The sequence below is a fragment of the Caloenas nicobarica genome, chromosome Z, assembly GCF_036013445.1.
Source record: "Caloenas nicobarica isolate bCalNic1 chromosome Z, bCalNic1.hap1, whole genome shotgun sequence".
Classification (NCBI taxonomy): Eukaryota; Metazoa; Chordata; class Aves; order Columbiformes; family Columbidae; genus Caloenas; species Caloenas nicobarica.
The window spans coordinates 65,248,935-65,254,934 of NC_088284.1; the positions used below are offsets into that span (position 1 = coordinate 65,248,935).

At 34.2% G+C, this 6,000-nt stretch overlaps 1 protein-coding gene across 3 annotated transcripts in view; it reads left to right on the forward strand.

Moving 5' to 3' along the window:
* CCDC171 (coiled-coil domain containing 171) overlaps positions 1-5,088 on the forward strand; it is a 155,500-nt gene extending 150,412 nt beyond the window's left edge. For all 3 annotated transcript variants that reach the window (XM_065656381.1, XM_065656382.1, XM_065656383.1), the window contains one exon: positions 5,015-5,088. The gene's annotated coding sequence lies outside the window, so the exon portion shown is untranslated. The remainder of the gene's footprint in view (positions 1-5,014) is intronic.
* Positions 5,089-6,000: the final 912 nt, after the last annotated feature.

Sequence of the window (6,000 nt, forward strand, 5' to 3'; positions counted from 1 at the left end):
ACGTTTAAGTATATTTGAATAAAATAAGATTTTCTTTTAGAAAAACGAATATAATGTTATGAAATCTTTCTCTTAGTTGCTTTTAACTGAGCCTCTTGAGTGTGATTTCACTGAATGCATTAAATGCAAAAGCATTAGAAAAGCAGAAAAAAATGTTTCCAGATATTTCAATTCAAATATTTGTTTAAAAACTCCTGAAAGTGGAGGGGGAATTCTTTGATAATGAAAAAAGTCATTAGTATTGTTGGCTAGCAGCACCCAAAGTATGTTGTGTGTCTACCTTTCCGACTTAATATGTAATGAGTTGGCAGCCCATTGAATTATTCTCTGATAGCAAATTGTTTGCAGAATCCAGGCAGGAGTGCTGACAATTAGAATTTACTGAATGTTACTGTTTTCCTACTTTATGTCAGAGCACCAATTTAGTCTTACTTCCTCAGCATACCGAATTGCAAAATCATTGACCTGGGAAGCTAACTTTACAGTTTTGGCCAGCTTACATTCCTGCTGCTTTGAAAAAGTTTGTTAACTAGCACTGTATTGCACTGCCACCCATTAGTAATACTTTCCATTTTAAGCACCAGTTTCTAGCATTTTCATCAGTCTGATGTTTTATTTATTTCACTGAGAGTGAGAAATGTCTCTTGGAGCTACTTTTAACTGAAAAAGAATGAGTAGCATACTCAAAGTCCATTGGCATTGTCTGGCAAAAGGCAACTCAGTTTTGGAAATAGCAATCTGTGAAGGAGTTTGTGAATGATCTGAAGAGGTGCATCTTTCTCTATAGGGAAATCGGTTTTCCACAGAAGTGCTGCAAAATGGTTATCGAAGACAGTGGCTGATTCTTTAACACTTACTGGAATTGATATTGCTACAGTGAAATGGTGCAAGCTACAATGATAGTATAGGTGGGAGAAACTGGAAAGAACATTATTGACCGTTTGATTTGCTGTCTGCTGGTATTACTGTGTATATGTATGTTCTAGAGCTGGGGTGAGAGGAATCAGTATCAGAAATCAATTGTGTAGAAATATAATGACTGTTTCCCCCATCACTCTTTGTGTCTGTGCTTACCTCACATTTCTTCCACTCTTGAAGGACTGTGAACAGCCTTTCCAGAAATTTTTGGGATTGCCGAAATTCAGAAGAAACTGCAGGTTGCTCCTCCCTCTGCACTTGTTTACTGTCAGGCATCCTCACACAACTAAGCATCCTGCAATCTGGTGATTTCCACGTCATGCTTTGACCTTGTAATTCAACAATTGTCTTTAATTAACCTTGAGATATAACACTGAACGTATGACTGCATCTGCATCATCGCACGGGGAAACCCATAACTGAGTCTTTGTATTATGTTGTAGCTTCAGTATTATGCTTTCTGCCCTTTTATTTCATCCCTTACTTGGTAATTTTCTGTTCTGATTCTAGGCAGTTTCATTACTTTCTTGCCTCAGTCAAAGCCAAGTATGCAAGCTTGTCATTCACAACCCAGAAGCCTTAACTCACAAAAACCTTATCACTTTTTATTATTCTGATATTTTTACAATATAGAATGTTACATGTCGTAAGAAAGTGGAAGAGAAGTTTGGACTGCTGTGTTTTGAAACTGTATGTTTGAAAACAGTTTTAAGTGGCTAAAATTAGAGGTGGCAAATTCCCAAATTGGAAGGAGATATTGTTGTAACATACAAATAGTAGAGGGCAATTGAAAAGTTGTAGTGTGGTATTATAGTGAAAATTGTGGTCCAGTAAAATTATCCTTGTGTAGACTCCAAAGTCTGAAACCATTCTGACTGACTTGTGGCTTCAGCTCTGGTTATAGATTTTACTCCTACAATTGAAGATAAACAATATACTCGTAAAAGTGAATTTCTTTGTTCAGTTGTCTGTTTGCACCACGGTCATAACAAGTACATAGTCTTTTAATTCCAAGTGTCTAACTGTGAGTATTATTCCACAAGTATTGATATATAAAAGCAAAATGGGGTGTCTTCGGTCACAACATGATGCTTTAGAGTAGGGTGACATTGCAATAAAAACATATATAAGGATATGATACATGATGGTGTGTTATTTCCTCACAATATCGTACATAATAAAGCAACCCACTATAAATCAGTTTTAACTTTGGTGGAACACCTCATGTATCATGAGACAACCTGTTAACTAGATCTAAATGTGATCATAGGTTAGTCATAGAAGAAAAACTGTAGAGAATAATTGTTTTAGAAATCTTTTTCCATGTCCAATACTAAAAAATTGCTTGAGTTAACTATAGTTTATAAAGCAATTATTCCTTAATATAGACTAACTTTTCATACCTAGCTCTTTGGGAAAAACATGTTTTTTAAAGGTAGACTGTCAAGCTTTAAAAAATGGCCATAGGACATGACCAATTACTGTATTACATAAATATTTTGAAAGCATATTTTTGCTAGACATATTGTGTCCTAAATATCCATTTACCTAATGAAGTGTAGCAGTTTAGATGGAATCGTTTACAGCTTATCGGGTAAATAAAAGTGCTACACTAAAGGTTTACCTGAACAGACACCTTATTTAAGATACATAATACCACTTTTAAAAATTACCTAAATGTGTATTTATATGATGGATTATCATCACAGCTGTGGCACAGTCATTTGAGTTTTACAATGTAATACATGTTTTAGAAAGGTGTCTAAATGCAATAATGTTGAAAGAGGTCTGTTGGGGAAATTATAACTGCCTTTAAAATTCCTACATACAGGTATGTATTCAAACAAGGAGTGTTACAACAGTTCTGAGTATTTTTTCTTCTAACCTATAGAATCCTGCTTTGTTATTCATCGTGAGTGTATATGATATTGGATCAGAACAGTTCTTATGAGTTACAGCCACGATATTTTTTTACATCAGTCTCATTGCTATTAGATCTCATTTCCCTTCTATTCAATGAATAGTATTCTGTTCTTAGTAAGAATTGCGGTACGGGATCTGTATAACTAAAACAGGACTTTTTTCCCCCAACAGTGAAGCTTTTACTGTAACATAGTCTATTGACTTGCTGCCAATCATTAAGTTTCATACATTTTTTTTTCAACTCTCAAAGGAAATCTGATTTCTTATCTCCTTACTGGGATTTTGATGCCATATTCTTCAAAACAACCCTCACTACATCTGGAAAAATAGTTCATATGCGAGTTTAATTGTAGCGTGTGATTTTTACTTATTGTGATATGCTGGTTAATTGAGACGTTGAAAGCAGTCCAAAGCAAGATGCTTAAATTTGTCTTCAATATTTTTTATCCAGAGTGAACCCTACTTATAGCTTATATCTTATTTATTTCATTTTTTTACACACAGAAGTTTTTTTAGATCACAAGTTACGTGCTTATTTCGATTTGTCATAATATATTTTTTAATGAATGACTCCTATTTTAGAGACAAATTTGGCTATGTAGTCAGCTGATTAAACTGTACAAGTAACAGACTGTTATTTGGGTGATGGGTGGATGCCTTCATTGAGAACTCCTTTCAGATGCACTGATATACATGCAGTGAATCTCATGTGTGCTTTGGCTTTTTAGCAGTTTCTGCATAATGTTGAGCCCAGAAGGACTGAAAATCTAGAGTGTTACAGATTGTACTTGCCAGTTCTGCTGGTTATCTCATCCTCATCACCACCATAGCTTAGAAGAAATCAGGGCACTACCTCATTTTTAACTATCTATTTGAAGTAGTCATCTAAATGGGTTCTTAATGAAGGTCTCACTCATAACTTAGCTGTTTACAGTGGCTGTAATATGGATTATGGTGAATCAGGAAATCAAAAGCGTCCATATCAAAGGGAACTGTTGCAGTAAGTGTTAGAAGCAACCATTGATTTTTCTCCAGTGATAGTAACAGAGGAAAGGGAAATCTTTCATGGATGTGTCTTTAGAAATATGACTGAGTCTGGATTTGTTGAAATATGAATATACATGCACCCTTTTGCCTCTCTCTGGATATCTATGAGTATGTATATTAGAATCTGTGCCTCTCCATATATGCACTTCTGCTTCTTTGTGCATGTGTGTTTATATGTGCATGTATATTCTTCCTGAAATGCTGAAGGGAGAGTGTTTAAAACCTCAAATATACTGTAACAGTCTTTCAGTATCTTAACTTTTGTCTTTTCCATAATTATGCTTTGCATGTGAAGTTTTCACATATTTTATGACCTGATGAAATAATTGATTATTATTTCTACAGCTATATAGTGCATGTGTAAAATACCTTGGTAAAGGGCAGAAGAGCAACATGATATTGTGTTTTCTTGATTGTTTATTATAATGGATATTTAAAGGAATACAGAGCATCTTTATTTAGCATTTGAAAAAAATATTAATGCTGACATACTGATATTGTCCATAATCTTTCAAAGTAGCATGCACAATATTTTGGTGCTAGAAGTTATTTAATGTTGGATTTTAGCTGGTATAACCTTTATAACTGTTTGAATGTCAAGACTCATTGAAATATGAATCATGTTCCCCATCAACATACATTCAGTGTGTGTTATCTGGCCATCTTCTAACAGGCTAACATTTGAGGAGTATTAAGTGTTTGATTTCAATTGATGGTAAAATATATTTAAAAGTAAATTAATACCTTCCATGGTTAGCATGATATATTTTTCCTAATAACAGTGACAGGGAGACTGTATTTTGTTTACTTGATTAAAAAAACCCACACCCAAGAAATTATAATGAAGAGGGGCAAAAATTTTCTGTAAGTATTTGTAGCACTTCAAAGAAAGTAGGGTATTGTTTCCTAACACTTACTAGTGCAGAATACTCTTGCTAATGTCCTCTGTTCCTCCTTATTAAAGATTAATATATATATTCAGGTACCAAGTATTTTAAATAAGTGTTTGAAAGAAAAATCAAATATGCAAATACTTCATATACATACCTTTGGGAAAGGCATAATGAAATTATTTTTCTCACTTGTTTAACAGTAATTGTAGATTCTTTTTTGTTTTGTTTTCAAGATGGAATTCAAACATCACCATGACTTCAAACTAGGAATTCAGCCTGACCAGAGTTGTATCCCAGATTTTTTGGCATTGCAAGCTGAACCTGACACATCCTGCAGTTTTAAGCACAATGGAGGCAGTTCTCAGTCTTCAGTCTATTCCTTCAGCCTAAATGTCACATCCAGTCCCAAAAGAACAATGGAAAATGGATTTTCAGATTCTTTGTATCAATAATCTTTTAGAAGGAAAAAATTGCATAAATGTAAAATGATGCAATTAAAGTGCAATTTTGTTGCTACCTTTGAATTGTAGTTCAGCGTATGTATTTTTTGACATTAATTTTACTTTTTTATGAAAATGTGCACTCATATGTTCACATTTCTGCACTTCTCATTCTTCGCATACTGAAACAGTCATATTTTTAACTTTTATTTATTGCAGTTGTTCATTTTTTATGTAATGTATTTCTAAATGTTAAAGAATGACACATTTTGGGTAATTTTCCTCAGTCTTAAAAAAAAAAATCAATAAGCCATTTTAGTCTCTATCTATCAAAGTTGTTTCATACTTGTCTATTTTAAAGCAGGACTGCAATACTTTAATAGGATTGAGAGAGCTATTTGAAATGTATGCCAATGATTCCTGTCATTTCATGGCAGCCCTGCCATGGTTCACTGAGCCCCCTCTTTTCTCTTGTCAGCTCAACTGAAGACAAGCATTTAGTTGCAAACTTTAAGCAGGTTGTGCAAAACAGAAATGATGTGACTGCTTCTCTTCCTGCACAATAATGTCACTGCTGGTCAATGTGAGAAGGTCAGGTTGCTCCTTGTAAAGCTACATGATACCACTTGCCTATTTGAACAAGTTAAGTTAACTGCTGAATCTGGTCCCTGCAGGCGCTGAAAACTCACCCTTTTATCAAGTCTGCATTTCATAAGAAAGAAGAACAATTGTGCAGGGAGGATTTCTGATGATATGTTTATGTACTTTATAAGGACAGT